Below are 15434 nucleotides of genomic sequence, written 5' to 3'. Positions count from 1 at the left end.
ATTTTTATATTTTCCAATATATTGCAATATATGCATGGATCATATATGTGTATATATTGAGAAATATATTGAAATAAAGACCAAAAAGGCACTATATTTTTAAATATTTTATATATTTATATATATATGCATGGATCATATATGTGTATATATTGAAAAATATATTGAAATCAAGGCCAAAAAGGCACTATATTTTTTTAATGTTTTATATATTTTCATATATATGCATGGATCATATATGTGTATATATTGAAAAATATATTGAGATCAAGGCCAAAAAGGCACTATATTTTTTAAATGTTTATATTTTATACAACATACACACACACACACACACACACACACACACACATATATATATATATATATATATATATATATATATATATGTGTGTGTTAAAACATTTAAAAAATATAGTATATAGTATAGTATATGTGTATATTTATAAACCCCCCCCCCCCCCCCCCCCCCTGTAACAAGTTAAGTAATTTATCTAACATCACAATTAGTCCGAAGCTGAAGGTAAAAATTCAATTAAAGTAAATATCCTGCATAGTTCTCCTCCTCTGTGTCCTCTGATCAGAGCGGTGACCCTAGCAACTGTGTGTTTTACTTAGCAATGGTCTGTGAACCAATTGCAGGTCAGGAATTATTTTTTTTATTAGATATAAAAATAAAAAATAAAATGTTACCACAATGAAACAAAATCCATTGGCTGTCTCATCGTGAGCATTTGAACATGATTGGTTGATCTGACTGACATAATGGCTCTTGGCCAATGACAGCTGTGCGCGCCTTTCCGGCGCCAAATTTGAAAATAACCGTTACTGCTGCTGTGAAACGGGAACCGCCTCGACGCACTTCAGTCGTTCAAGAATGACCAGTCATGTGGATTATTTTTACGATACGGATAAATGGACAAACAGTCGGCTGGAACCTGGTCCTAGCGAGAGCTTGAGTGAATTTAAATCCTGCAAAAAATACCAGGTAAGATATTTCTCTGTTATTATTGTGGCGTTGTTGGTGTCAGGGATTCAAACGAGGCAGGCTCTGGTGAGAGGGAGGGGGGCTGTGTAACGTTAACGGATGTGAAGTCCTGGACATGTCTCGACATGTCACCATGGAGGGTTTTTTTTTTCTTATTCTCCTTGTTCTAACCAACGGTGAGGAGGATGTTTCAGCCGGTACATGGCTTCATTAACGTGTTACAGAGAAAAGGGTTAGAAAGAAAAGAGAGAAAAGCTAATCGCCATTAGCACATGAGCTATCCGGCTTTCAACCCCGTAGTAGCATTCTAGCGAGCGGCTAACTGGTAGCGTTAGCGGCTAACTGGTAGCATTAGCCACCGGTGTAGGCACCAAATGTGGAGGCTCCGGGCTGCCAAAACCGCCCTGACTAATCTGATGTTTGTTAAATCTACAAAACGAATTACCGAACAAACACCACCACTTCTGTGTGCACGCCTCTGCAACTAGTCATGGCTATCGTAGCCGTTAGCTTAGCTGCTGCTGACAGCTAACAGCAGCAGCTAAGCTAACACCAGGACGTCAGCTGTTAAAACCCTCCCGTTGTCGGACACAACATGAAACTACTCCAATTAGCTCAGTCATGTTGTAACAAAGATATCTGCTGGAAAAAATATTTTTTTCATGGGCTGTTTATTGAGTTATTTAAGACACTGTTTTGAACACTGTGTAAACATAAGTGAAAGTTCCTTTAGAACAGTGGTTCCCAAACGGGGGGGGGGGGGCGGTAAACCGGCTTCGGAATGTGTTTTATTTTGAAAATTAACCGGATTCTTCCGCTGTTTCTTTGTGCGACTTCCTGCCCGGCTTGACAGGCTCGCTCGCGGCCATAGCTCGCGGCTCGCGCGCCGCGCCGCTGCTGCTGTGAACCGGAGCGACGTGGCTCCGGTGTGACACAGTCGTTAACATCAAAGGGCTCCGCTTCTCGCTGCTTCGCGGCTACTCGCGGCGCGCGCGTGTGTGTGTGTGTGAGAACCACTGCTTTAGAAAACGCACTCTGCTGCAGAAGAAAACAACATGAACTCTGCTAGTAACAGAAACTACTGGAGATGAGACACTACACTGACTGTGGCCTCTTAGCATGGTTACTAATACTCACTCCTGTTAATAAAAGTAAAGTATCACTGATATTAGTGTATACTCGGTTGATGAAGTATTAGTCATCCAGCTGAAAATGATATAGCCTGCAAATAAGCCATCATTAGTGAATCCAGTTTATACACACAGGTGTAATAAGTTCAATTCACCCTTCATAGGTTGGACAAAATAATAGAAACTTTAAAGTCAAAGATATGTGGCAGTAATTTTCATTAGGATATTAGTTCTAAATATAGTGTTATTTGAGTAATAATAATCAGGATCAGCCGCAAAATAAAATAAAAAAAAATCATTCTATCCTTAATACTGTGACACAGCTAAAGATATTTTTGTCCTTGATTAATTAATGTTTTACTCTGTTTCTAATTGACTGAATACTCTTTGTTATGTCAATCTGTATTTTACACAGCCAAGGACCCACAGCAGTGCTCTACCCATGAGATCATCGTGCTGGAGAACCCGAAGTGACAATAGAGCAAAAGATGATGGGGTACAGACTTCAACATGCAAACAGGTAGGCAAACAGACCAAGAATTATGGCAAATGCATTTTGCTTCTTAAATTTTTTCATTAAACCTAGTTCAGATTAATTTCAGTTCAAGTTTTTAAAGTGATAGTTCACCCAAAATTGAAATTGCACTCATTATCTACTCACCCTCATGTCGACTAAGGGCTGGGAGAAGTTTCAGAGTCCTCAGTGGCTTCTCTCTCACAGGGGGTCTCGACGTAGCAGTGCATGTCCATATAACGGTTGCAAATGGATACCAACTGTCTTCATAACAAAAAGACACACCAAAAAACATCCAAATACCTCCATGCTGCTCGTATGTAATGTTCGTCTTGTATTGAAGCCCCGAAATGCGAAATTGTCCCAAAAACAATGAAATAAGTCAATTTTTCGAGCTTCTCGAAGCTCTTCTTCCCGGTTCGTCATATTTGGACGAACCAGGGTCTGTTCTCTTCCCAGTTCGTCCAAATATGACGAACCGGGAAGAGGAGCTTTGAGAAGCTTCCGCTACAAAACAAGCTTGAAAAATTGACTTATTCAATTTTTTCCGGGACAATTTCGCATTTCGGGGCTTCAATACAAGACGGACATTACATACGAGCAGCATGGAGGTATTTGGATGTTTTTTGGTGTGTCTTTTTGTTACGAAGACAGTTGGTATCCATTTGCAACCGTTATATGGACATGCACTGCTACGCCGAGACCCCCTGTAACTCAGAGAAGCCACGGAGGACTCTGAAACTTCTCCCAGCCCTTAGTCCACATGAGGGGGAGGAGATAATGAGTGAAATTTCAATCTTGGGTGAACTATCGCTTTAAATGTATAGCACCATCCCATACAGAAGTAATTGAAATTTCAACAGGACTGATGCTGGCTAGCCTCGCATCACCAGGCTCTTCAGACAAGCGAAGAGCCTGGTGTCAGTTACCTCCCAATTAGTCTGCATTCTGGTTCCTGTCTGTAGCTGATACCGAAATCACCAAATTCACCAACATAAAACTTATAAAATAACAGGGTACCCGCGGGGTCTTAAAAACTTGAAAAAGTCTTAAATTTGATAACTATAAATTAAGGCCTTGAAAAGGTCTTAAATTTAGTTTACAAGTCTTAAATTTCATTCTCAAAGGTCTAGGGGTGTAACGGTACATGTATTTGTATTGAACCGATTCGGTACGGGGCGTTCGGTTCAGCACAGCGCTGTGAACGAGTGAGTTTCGGTACAGAAGTTGTGTGTGTTTACAGTCCGCCTGCAGCTACACGTGCAGCCCGTTTACGTCATGGCTATCGCTAATGCTACTGCTAATGCTACCGCTAGCGAGAAAACAGAGGCTTGAAGACCCTCCTGCTTTTGGGAGGAATGGAGGTGGAGGTGGAGGTGGGGGGGCTGTGGCTCCTATCTCCTCTCTGTCTGTCTGCCTGTCCGTCTGTCTGTCTGTCTGTCTCTCTCTCTGTGTCTGTGTTGCGCACAAGCTCCAGTACATGTGGATCTGCTGCAGATGCGCCCAGAGCAGGCGCACGTCGCTGCTGTGTTGACACTACGCACTGTGCCTCGTGATGACCCGCGTTATTCATTCATTTATTTATTTGCGGCCGAACGGTTGCATCGTCAGGCAGCCGTTGTGGCATTTGCCCACATTGCCCTATGGTCAGTCCGTCACTGGCTCGAACTGTTAGTGCTGCACTTTACATGTAAGAAGAAAAAAAAAAAATCATTGTAAGGCTGTATGTTTTGTTATTTTGAGAATAATTTATTGAACTTATTAGGCAGCACTTTACAACAGTAGCCTTTTATATTTTTTTCATATTTTGTATAATGGCTTGGTTTAGTTTAATAAGTTTATTTGTATCAGGGACAGAATGTACCTACAACATAGCATTAGTAGGTGAGTAAAATAATTACATTTGACTAAAACATGTAAATTTGGTTTAGAAAAATTCCTAATAAACAACAAGCAAATTTATGTTTTGCATTTTGTTCTCTTACCGAAAATGAACCGAACCGAGACCTCAAAACCGAGGTGCGTACCGAACCGTGATTTATGTGTATCGTTACACCCCTACAAAGGTCTTATTTTTTATCTATCTGCATGATACATCGCAACAACATAACTGTATCTACTTGCAAAAAATCATGGAATGCTGCGTTGGCAAACGTAAAATGACTGTTGCGAGGTTGGTCTTAAATTTCATTAGATGTGGTCTTAAAAAGGTCTTAAAAAGTCTTAAATTTGAGTTGCAAAATTCTGGGGGTACCCTGAATAAACATTAACTTGTAATACAATAAAAGCAAAATGTCAATTTAAAGGCTCGGGGACTTTCTTGTAAATTATATTCCTTAAATTAAAGAGTTTTACCGCATTTTATTAGCTTGGTGCTTTTATTTTGAAGGAAAGGTCTGTCTCTCTCGCCCTGGATCCGTTTCCTACCAAAACAGCGGGTCAACGGCCCCAGACTAGATGCTGGCTGACTGAGTGATAGAGTTGAGGGAAATCATTGACTATACAGCTGAATACCGACTGAATACTAACATTAAACTAGTGGTCTATTATCTTGTTTTTACTGGTGTGGAGTCTGGACTCCAGTAGGGATGGGCATTTCAAGCGAAAGTATTTGATAATCGCGGAGTACTAATCGATTGACTCTTTGACACCCCCCTCCAAACCCCCTGTGAATGATCTGATGTTTGATGTTAGGTTGAACATTAGAATGAAGCAAAGGACGTCAGAGCATTTTATACAGATAATTTAAATAATATTTAAAAAATCTCTTTTTTTTCCTCTCTTTTTCCCTAGATGCACCAAGGAGCCAGCTGATTACTACCAATTGGAGGGTGGACATCTCTTCATCTGCTACATACATACATCTGCTTTATCTGCTACATCAATTTTCTTTTGGCTATTTATTTATTTTCCACAGTTCCAAAAGTATATGTATTGTCTGTTCAATGGCATTCTTTAAAAATGTTGCACTGTTCAGAAATGTAGAGTCAGTCACATTTCCTTTGTCTGACCATATGCCAGGCCTGTTGGCAGGGTTCTTACGGATCCTTAAAAAGTCTTAAAAGGCATTGAATTCATTAATCTAAAAACAAGGCCTTAATTGGCATTAAAATGTCTTAAATCAATTTTTCAAAAGTCTTAAAAATGTTAACACTTGGTAAGTGGTATTTTATGGTGGCCGTCAACGCTAAATTTCTCACAGCCACCAGATTCCGAGTCAGTGGTGGGTTTTTTTTTTTTTTTCGGACTTTTTATGCATTTATTTTGAAAGGACAGCTGGAAAGAGACACAATCCAATGTTCATGTAGCAGTCACTTTACCTTGGATCACATAGGAAAGTGGGTAAAATTGTCCCTAACCCTATGTAATTGATGTGAGGTGTTTCTTTTTTTTCTGCATTTGTGTTTATTATGAAGTTGGTCTTAAATTTAATTTCAAGTGGTTTTAAAAAAAGTCTTAAATTTAACTTGGCTTAAGCTGTAGGAACCCTGGTTGGGGTTTTAATAGGCCTGTATAGCTCCCTACCTCAAACTGGGTTCAGTATCTGTGCCTGATTAAAAGAAAATAAAGGTTGCTTTTGATAAATTACCCAGTCTGTGTTAATATGTGGTATAAAGGTTTGTGCACATATTGCAGTTTGCATATTTAAGTATTCATCCACAATATATTGAACACATATGTCATGTTTTTGTTTCCATATAATTTTCCATATATTAAATATATTCCACAATATATTGAACACATAGCCATACATATATTTCATGTATAATTTTACATATATTTAAAATATATTCTACCATATATTGAACATACATGTGACACTATATCGTTTCATATATTATCAATACATTTTATCATATAAATCTGAATACATTATGGTGGATATTTATAAATATAAATTTGCATATATTTTGGGATATATAAACCCATATATTATATATTCAGGTTTAATATATTTCAATATATTGAAAGGGGCAGTTTTTTGTATATTTTGCAATATATTGCAATATATTACAATATATTACATCAATATATAATATGTTGTATAATATATGTGTCATCAATATATTTTTCCATATATTGCAATATATAATATATTGTATAATATATGTGTCATCAATATATTTTTCCATATATTTACAATATATAATATATTAGAAAATGTAATGGAAGAATAATATATTACAATATATTACAATATATTGCAAGTAATATATTGGTAAATATATTTTTCTTTCGTAAGGGAATAGCTGGGTGAATGCTGTAACGTGGTCGACAGGTCGGAGCTCCAGCAGCCGATCATCGGTGATGCAGGTGAGGTACATCAAGTCCAGGAGCGGTCACCCACCAGTCTCAGTCCATGACAGTTTAATGTGTTGCAGGCAGCTTCACAGTTTGATACAGAAACTAGTCTCTGGGTTCTGTAAAACAATTTAAAACAATATCAAAATACGTTTGACAGCTTTACATTAGCTTATTAATGCTAACATCGGCTACAATAACGTGTCACATTACTCCTCATGGGAGGCTAGTTCAAACATGGACATGTATTTAATAAGCTTCTGAGATTACTTTCACCATTAAATATGAAGTTTACCTCGAGTTGTAGATGCTAACGGTGTTAGCAGCGTAGCCGCTCAGCAGTTAGCCGGTGTTGCTGGGTAAACTAGCAGCCTCGGAGACACGGGTCCGCCCCGCCCCTCGACCTCCTTAGCTCCGCCCCCTCGTCCAAATATGGTTTCTTCTGGCTCCAAAAATCAAAAATGGCGGCGCCCTGAAAGCCAATCTCCGGGCTTCACAAACGGCCCTTCACAAACCAATGGGTGACGTCACGGAGGGTTGCCACCTGGCATGCGCACATCAGCCCCCCTGTAACGTTCTCAGCAGGCACGCCGATTTTTCCCAGTGGCCACCCGTGGTACTGCAACAAAAAATCCCATGCGGCCCAGAAAGGATTTTTCCCATAGACCGCAATAGTAAAAGAGAAGCCTGTAAAACTGTTCACAGGACACCTCCAGCTGTAACCTCCGTTAATTACTAATCTTTGTATTCTATATTTTTAAGTCATGGACTTTTTATCCGTCAAAATGTTTTCTAACGGTCAGAAAAGCCACAGAAAAGTCTAATTTCTGGCCGTGACGTCACGGCTGTGTCCGTGCACTCGCAGTGCGCGGTCGTGTGTGTCTCGGGACCGAGGATGCCTGAAACTAACGAGACGCTGTCCGGCGCTAAAATCACTCAGAAAAGTGGAAAACATGGCTGAAAGGTGAGTTTTCGTTTGGTCACATCGAGTTAATTTAACTTTATGATATTTAATGTCTGTTATTAGTCTCTTGTCAACTCGCCTCGTAATGACTGCATTTACTGACGTGAAACTGGACTGTTTTACATTACTTTCCCTGTAAAACTCATATTTTTCAGTAATTTTAGCTTGATACATCTGTGGCGAGGTGGAGTGGTGAGTGGTGAGTGGTTGCCAACAACGCCACCTGGGGAGTTTCGCCCCAGGAAATAGTTACTGTTTTTTTTATAAAAATGAAAAAGGTCACGCAGGCTCGAATCACCACAGGGGAGAGTTCAGGTATAGAAAGAATAATAATTTATTGTCACAATATTGTTTCTATAAAACTTCAATAGTTGCCAAAATATTTCACATTCACAAAAGACTTGGCCAAAGAAAGGGGAATGGACAGGGCTGGGCCAGCCACGGCGACCCTAAACCAAACCAAGGGGAAGGAGAAACAAACCAAGAAAATAATATCACCCGTGACACTGCACACACACGCAATGGAAACGTGAAGAAGCCACCACCAGGGATTGGGCCGCCGCGCTGGACTACAGCACCTGTCCACAGGGAGAAAGGGAAAATTAAGATGGCCGCAGTCTAGCTGACCTCACATACACCAAAAACAATTAAATATTATTTATAATACAAAACCAAATTAAACATAATAAAGTCTTCTTAAAATATTCAAATACAAATTAGAGGAAAACAATTAAACAATTATCAAACCCGCCCCCCCACAAAAGAAAAAAAGGAAAACAAGAAAAAAAAGAAATAAATTGTTAAATGTCTCCGAGGTCACTATCGTCGGCAACAACAATCATTTAATCAAAACCATGTAATCGAGCCAAACAAAACAGCAGCAAACATCGTGGTGGCCGATGACCGGAACACACCAGGACGCAGGATAGTGTGCAGAACTAGGAGAGTGGGGGCCGCTGGTTACAGCGCCCCGCTGTAAAGCAAGAGAGAGACAGTAGCTGCGTTTCCATTACAGATTTTCGCAAAATAAAAGCGATATTTCTGAAACTTCGAAAAAGTGCAACTGCTATTTGCGGGTGTTTCCATTGAAAGGTATTTTGCGAATGAGCCGTAATGCGTCTTGCGTTTCTATGGTGACGGCACAGCGATCTCAGCTGCCTACAGCTGTTGCTGTTATTGTTTTTAACAAAGACAAAAACAGCGCTTGATTGCTGAAAGGCAAAGCCCGTGTGGCGCTGCAGCGGCCACAAATAAGGACGCACTCACACGGGCCAGTTGTATCGTGCTGAAGCTCTAATGCCCCCTCCCCTCTCCCCCGCTGGCCCGCACTCACATCACCTCGAACCCAAGCTGCTCAGCACGGTTGCCTCTGTTGATATAGAGAGGGACTATTTGTTTACCAACACGGCGGATGTGCGCTTTAACTTGACTGCAGAAAGAACGGAGCCTTTTAAACACCAGCGGTGATGAGGCGCTGACAACAATATAGGTGGTTGTGTGTCCACACACCCGTACTGGTTTATGTGACTTAAGGTGACATTTCGGCGCAGGAGGGAGTGGGAGCGTGGATGCGAGCCAGTCTCCTTCAACCATGCACGGAAAAGGGGAACGATAGGAAAGGTTTTTCTAATTTATTGAGAAACAATGCCCAGGTCAGCAATGCATGACAATAAACATGTGGTTCATTTGTCCCCTCAAGTTACATAAACCAACACAGCGTGGACACACACAACTCCGGTGACGTGTAGAAAAGCGAAAAAAGTGTTTCCATTACACTTTTGCGATACACGTTTGTATCGATAGCCTACGTCTCAAAAACCACCTCATGAGAGCGCAAAAACTTTTTTGCGATATTTGAGAGTTTTTTCGAAATGTAGGTGTTTCCATTACCAGTTTTTAATTTCGATATTTAGGTTTTGCGCATTTCAAGGGGTAATGGAAACGCACCTAGTGTCACAACTAGCGCAATGATGTAAAACTGCAACAGCAGACAATTAGAGCAGCCTACCTCTGAGCTCTACTGCACCCAACACGCGCCCACCAGAACCGCTCGCTCCCTCCGGCTCACCGCCGCTCCGAGCACTGCAACGGAGCGGGAGGATGAAGCCCCAGGGCCAATAAAAGTAAAACACCAAACAATAACTAACACGGCATGCTTACCTTAGTGATATGACGGGGAGACTCGGGCATGCACGCCAGCCCGCTCACCGAATGCGCCACACAGCAGAGGCAGAGAGGGAGAACAGCGACCAATCACACACACAGCGTCGCTCCACCAGCTCGCCGTTGCTCCAACACTTAAAGAGCATATTGCAGGTTCTACTTGTTTACAAAATAAATATGTAATCTTGTGTGAAAAATACCACGTGAAAAGTTGAGTGAGGATTTAAAATGTTTTTCAAGACACAAAGGCACAAATTTAACCGAAAAAGTGACGGTTTTGAGCACAGTGCCTAAAAACTGTCTTTTTTTCAACATCGCGTCATATTACATCACGTGAGGGAGTCGTATGCTAGCCGCTGCCATAGATTAGTGTGGGAGCAAATGGCTGTCTGTCAGAGTGGTCGTGTTATCGTGAGTCAGTGTGTTTACAGCAGGTTTGGATTGCGTTGATTTGTCATGGACATGGTAAATTATTGAGTTTGTGGTGGTTTCGCAAGCTCCAGCCTGTCATGACACCGAGTCCACCGGTTTCCTAACAGAAAAAAACTGTGCTATCTTCCGCCTGCCTGCGTGTTGTACAGCTGAAGAGACGGGGCTTCACCTCTGCGTCAGCTACGGAAAACGCGAGTCTGTTGTGTCTGTGCTCACTTTACCTGAGGATTATCACTCCAGCGATCTGCCCCCCCCATGCGGTGCCTTCGGTGCCGACAGCCTCGTCCGGACCGCTGTCTGTCAGCAGCAGCAGCAGCAGCTGGTGCTGCTGCCCCAGCAGACACACGGATCAGCAGAGACTCAGTTGGACATAAACGTCAACAGCCACTCGTAAGTCTTGCTTTATTTGCTAACTACCTGTTTACTGAACGTAGTGAATTAATTCATGAGAAGCAACGTGACATGTAGGTTGTTGTAGAGCAGCGCAGCTAACGTTAGCTTGCTAATAAGCGAGCAATGCTAACTGATGCTAGCTAGCGTTAGCAACGTTTTTTGCTCAATATAAACTTGCCTTGCCTCAATCTATCTTATGAAAAGGCACTCGGTTTGCCAATATAATAAGTGTCAAGTTTAGTTACAGCCCAGTGACCCTGTTTGCATCGTTAAAAAAATCCCTAATGCATTTTAATGTGCTATATTTTGAAGGATTTGGGAGGTGCAGCAACAGGCTTTCCCTGGCTCCTCAGTGCCCCACTGCAGCTCACAGTGCAGCCTCAGACCTTCTCATCGTGAAGCAGGTAGTATAACATCACACATATAGAGAATTAATTATATATGCTACGTATGTATACTGTTGCATACAGGCGGTACTACTCCAACACTATCTAATAATAATAATACATTTTATTTATCTGACCTCCAGTTTTAATACATTCTGTGACAGAGCTATTGGACAGGGTATAGTAAACCAACAATTTACCTATTATCCTAGCTTTCCAGGCACAGCCCAATATGTGTCATGGTTCAAATTAATAAGTAATTTTCTTTTTTCAGGGCTGCTGACAGTGTGCCAAACCCAGCTGATCTCTGTTTACTAACTGGCCGGCCTGTTGTGGGGAAACTGAAGGAAACATTGAGACGCAGGAGGGAACTTGTGCAAAAATAAAGCAGGTAAGAGTCTTATTGTGATTTCTGATGGAAAAGTATCATAACTTGTATTTTAGTTTGTATGTCTTGTGTTATTAATGTACTGTAATTTTCTGCCTTTCACATATGTCTCTCAGGTCTGTCAGCGTTTTTGGCTCCTCATGGGTTCTCTGAGAGTGGAATACTCCAGGTCATCACAGACTCTACGAGAGTGCAACACTGTCCTGTCCTCCTCTGCTGCTGCTCCCCTTTCCACATCCATCCAGAAGATCAACAAGGAGGAAGCTGTTGGCATCTTCACTGCACAGCATTCATGATTTAATACAGGACGTTGATACCTGCACAGAGGCTTTTCATATTCATAACACTCTATATATTTTTTAATGGGTCAGATGGTATATTTTTCTTTTTGATTATTAATAACATTTGGTACATCTGCATAATAATTGCAGTGTTTGGTAAGTTAACACTTAACATGTGTTGTACAGGATGTGCTTAATTGTGTTAACTTTAATTCAAGAACATAATTTATGAAGGACATGTTTGTTAGCAGTCTTAGGCTGCTGCTGCTGCTGCTGCTGCTGCATGCAGGTTTAACCGTCAAATGCAGATCTGACTGTTGGTACCCTTGTGTTAAAGAAAGAAAACCCTATATGGGCTCGGCCCAGTGGACAATCTGTCTGCTGTATGCAGTGTAATGGTATTCCTTTATTTTTATTTTTCTCTTGCACTAATAGTATTTTAAAGATATTTATGCTGTTGCAAAATGTTGTTGTGTTACTAAATGTCAATAAAAGTCTTAAGTCTGTGTGTGTGTGTGTGTGTGTGTGTGTGTGTGTGTGTGTGTGCACGCGTGCAACTGAAAGTTATTCCTAATATTTTGTTCACTCTGTAATCATAGGCCAGGTGAAAAATATTAGGGACACTAGTCAATAATATTTTGCACCTGGCCTATGATTACAGAGTGAACAAAATATTAGGAATAACTTTCAATATACTGCATCTTTACAACACTATCACGATATCAGTAATAAACATTCAGTAGAAAGTCATAAAATAGAACTCAGAGTAATAAACTATGTCTGCCTCAAACATACTCCTGTCTGCTGGTCTGGAGAGGTCCATGCTCCTGTCTGTAGTGCATGTAAGTAATAGGTGTATTTAGGACAGTGTTTATCTCGCCCTTCTCTCTCTCTCACGGACGGTGACGGTAAAGTGCTCCCGTAGTGTGCACGGATATTAACGAGTATGAGACATGACGTAAACAAGCTCTTTAGTTTCTGTCATTGGTAAGTAGTACTCCGACCTGTTTCAGATAATAAATACTAGTTTTTTTAAACTATCATTTATGATACATGATAGTACTAATCTTCTGTACAATGTTGTGATGTGAGCGCAGTATTTATATCCGTAGCTTATGCGTATTGCTAAGCCACCGGTCTCTGACCAACTCTCCACTGACTGTCCTGACACCACAGCTCAATTTCTCTCTCCTCTGGCCATTAATTCTCCCCCAGGTCTCTCTCTGCTCTCTAATGTGCACAATGGACTCGTAGTTTTACGGTTGTGGTCCGTCATATTTGTAATTATACACATTTAAAGTTTCCTCGGGGTCAGAACCAGCACCAGAATCCTGTTTTTCTATTGTTCAAATCGACCGGTCTCCCTCCGCCTACGTCACTTCCGGTCAAGCGTTTTTCGATGCGGAAGTACGTTTTTCTCACAAAAACGGCCCCCAAAGCCTAAATAGTGTATTTATAAATATAATTTTGATAAAAACTTGTTCCTACATTATTTTTCGAAGCATTGGTTTAAAGGGGGGTCTAACCTGCAATATGCTCTTTAATGATACGACGGGAAGACACAAACAAGCACGCCGGCCAGCTCACCGGACGCACCGCACAGCAGAAGCAGAGAGGGAAAATGTCGACCAACACAGCTGTTTTAATCACCTAACAGTGCCGTCCCCCCATTAACCTGCGCCAGGCTGACACAGCGCCATGCAGTGACCAGGAGGGAGATGACTCACCCGGTCACACATCATTTATGCTCTATGTGTTTGTGTGTGTCAACAGTGTCTCATCGCGGCTGATGTTCTACACCTGTTGCTCCGTTCACAACGTCAACGTTAATTTATTTTACGGCTTAATTAATGCCACGGTGGTAAAATGTAAACCGAGACTTCTCCAGACTCGTCCATGGTCGGGGGGAGCATACGTCAGTCCGACTGCCCAAAATTCCGATGGCTCATTTCTCCGACTACCCATTCTACAGTGTTAAGGTTAGGTTTAGGATAAGGTTAAGGGTTAGGGCTACTTAAGTCGGAGAAGTGGGAGGTCGGACTAATGGACGCAAAAATAAAGAAATGTATGGTCGGAGAAATGGGTAGTCGGACAGACGTCATGCACCCCATGGTCGGTGTGTGTCGTGTGTAGTCTGGGGCCGTTGACTCGCTGTTTTGACTCGCTGTTTTGGGAAGGAAACGGATCCAGGGCGAGAGAGACAGACCTTTCCTTCAAAATAAAAGCACCAAGCTAATAAAATGCGGTAAAACTCTTTAATTTAAGGAATATAATTTACAAGAAAGTCCCCGAGGCATTAAGTTAACATTTCACTTTTATTGTATCACAAGTTAATGTTTATTTTATAAGTTTTATGTTGGTGAACACTTTTATTTTGGTGAATTTGGTGATTTCGGTATCCGCTACAGACAGGAACCAGAATGCAGACTAATTCAGAGGTAACGGACACCAGGCTCTTCGCTTGTCTGAAGAGCCTGGTGATGCGAGGCTAGTCGTGTGTGTGGCCTGACGGTGCAGCTGCTCCCCGTCTTCCACCGGGGCCGGAGGAAGAACCGTGGACCTCCTCCTCCTCATCCTCCTCCTCCTCACCGTCGTCAGTGTGTGTTTGTTCAGTGTCAGTATGCTAAACGATCACTTAAACTCATCATCATATTATTAAATTGTTCGGAAAAAAACAAACATGCTTGTGACTTTTTTCTTCTTCTACCAAATCCAACAACTGTGTCTGGGGCATTCGTGTTTAATTAAAATGTCTGGTTCTGTAACAGCTGTATTTAGTGGACACTGATATTCTGCGTGTTGTGGAAATATTGTAAGGCTAAACTGTTGAATTACAAAGAGTCTCATCCACCTGAAGGCTTATGATGATGATGAAACTATGAACACAGCCAGTACAGACAATTATTAAAAGGAAGATGCATTTGCCAAAGAGCTCTAACTTTATTTAATCACAGCTGTGGTTGATAAAAACAAAACACGTGTGATTAAGTTTATAATACCTCCACCAATGTCCTGTAAATACAACTGGTGAACTGTGCATCAAGTTTAATATACTCTTCAATATAAAAAAGGTAAGAGTAAAGCCCTCATTACATTATTTGAGGTGTTCTGGGGTCATCTCTGTCATGTTTAACAAAAAGGGGTCCGCCCGCTATTCAGACATCCCGCTATTCCGACATGTCACTATTTAGACATCCCGCTATTACGACATCCCTCTATCTAGACATGCCGGTAGTCCGACACTTTTTGATACCGCTATTCCGACACGTCTTTTTTTTTTTGTTTGTTTTACAGCTGCGATACCCAGGCGCGTCTCTCTCTCTCTTTTCTTTTCAGCATGTCTATCACTGGTTTGATGAGGGAGTGATGTTCTTAATCTCAACAACTCAACTATCAAGCAAACAAAACTGACACATATGATAAACAAACAGAACTATGCTGCAGTTTGTTTGTCAAGTTAACCTGTGACCTTCAGCACCACGGACAGCGCCGC

The 15434-nt window shown here is 41.3% G+C and overlaps 1 long non-coding RNA gene across 1 annotated transcript; it reads left to right on the top strand.

The window, feature by feature from the left end:
* Positions 1–1078: 1078 nt before the first annotated feature.
* Positions 1079–5530, top strand: LOC146960619 (uncharacterized). Its single transcript, XR_015035403.1, has 3 exons — positions 1079–1164; positions 2534–2638; positions 5426–5530. It is a non-coding gene; the product is annotated as an uncharacterized LOC146960619 (long non-coding RNA).
* The last annotated feature ends 9904 nt before the right edge of the window (positions 5531–15434 follow it).

Source organism: Trachurus japonicus, unplaced genomic scaffold, assembly GCF_045865225.1.
Source record: "Trachurus japonicus isolate A0001 unplaced genomic scaffold, Traja_1.0 AP030168.1".
Classification (NCBI taxonomy): domain Eukaryota; kingdom Metazoa; phylum Chordata; class Actinopteri; order Carangiformes; family Carangidae; genus Trachurus; species Trachurus japonicus.
The sequence above is the reverse complement of the archived record's forward strand: the minus strand, read 5'-3'. Positions and strand labels throughout refer to the sequence as shown.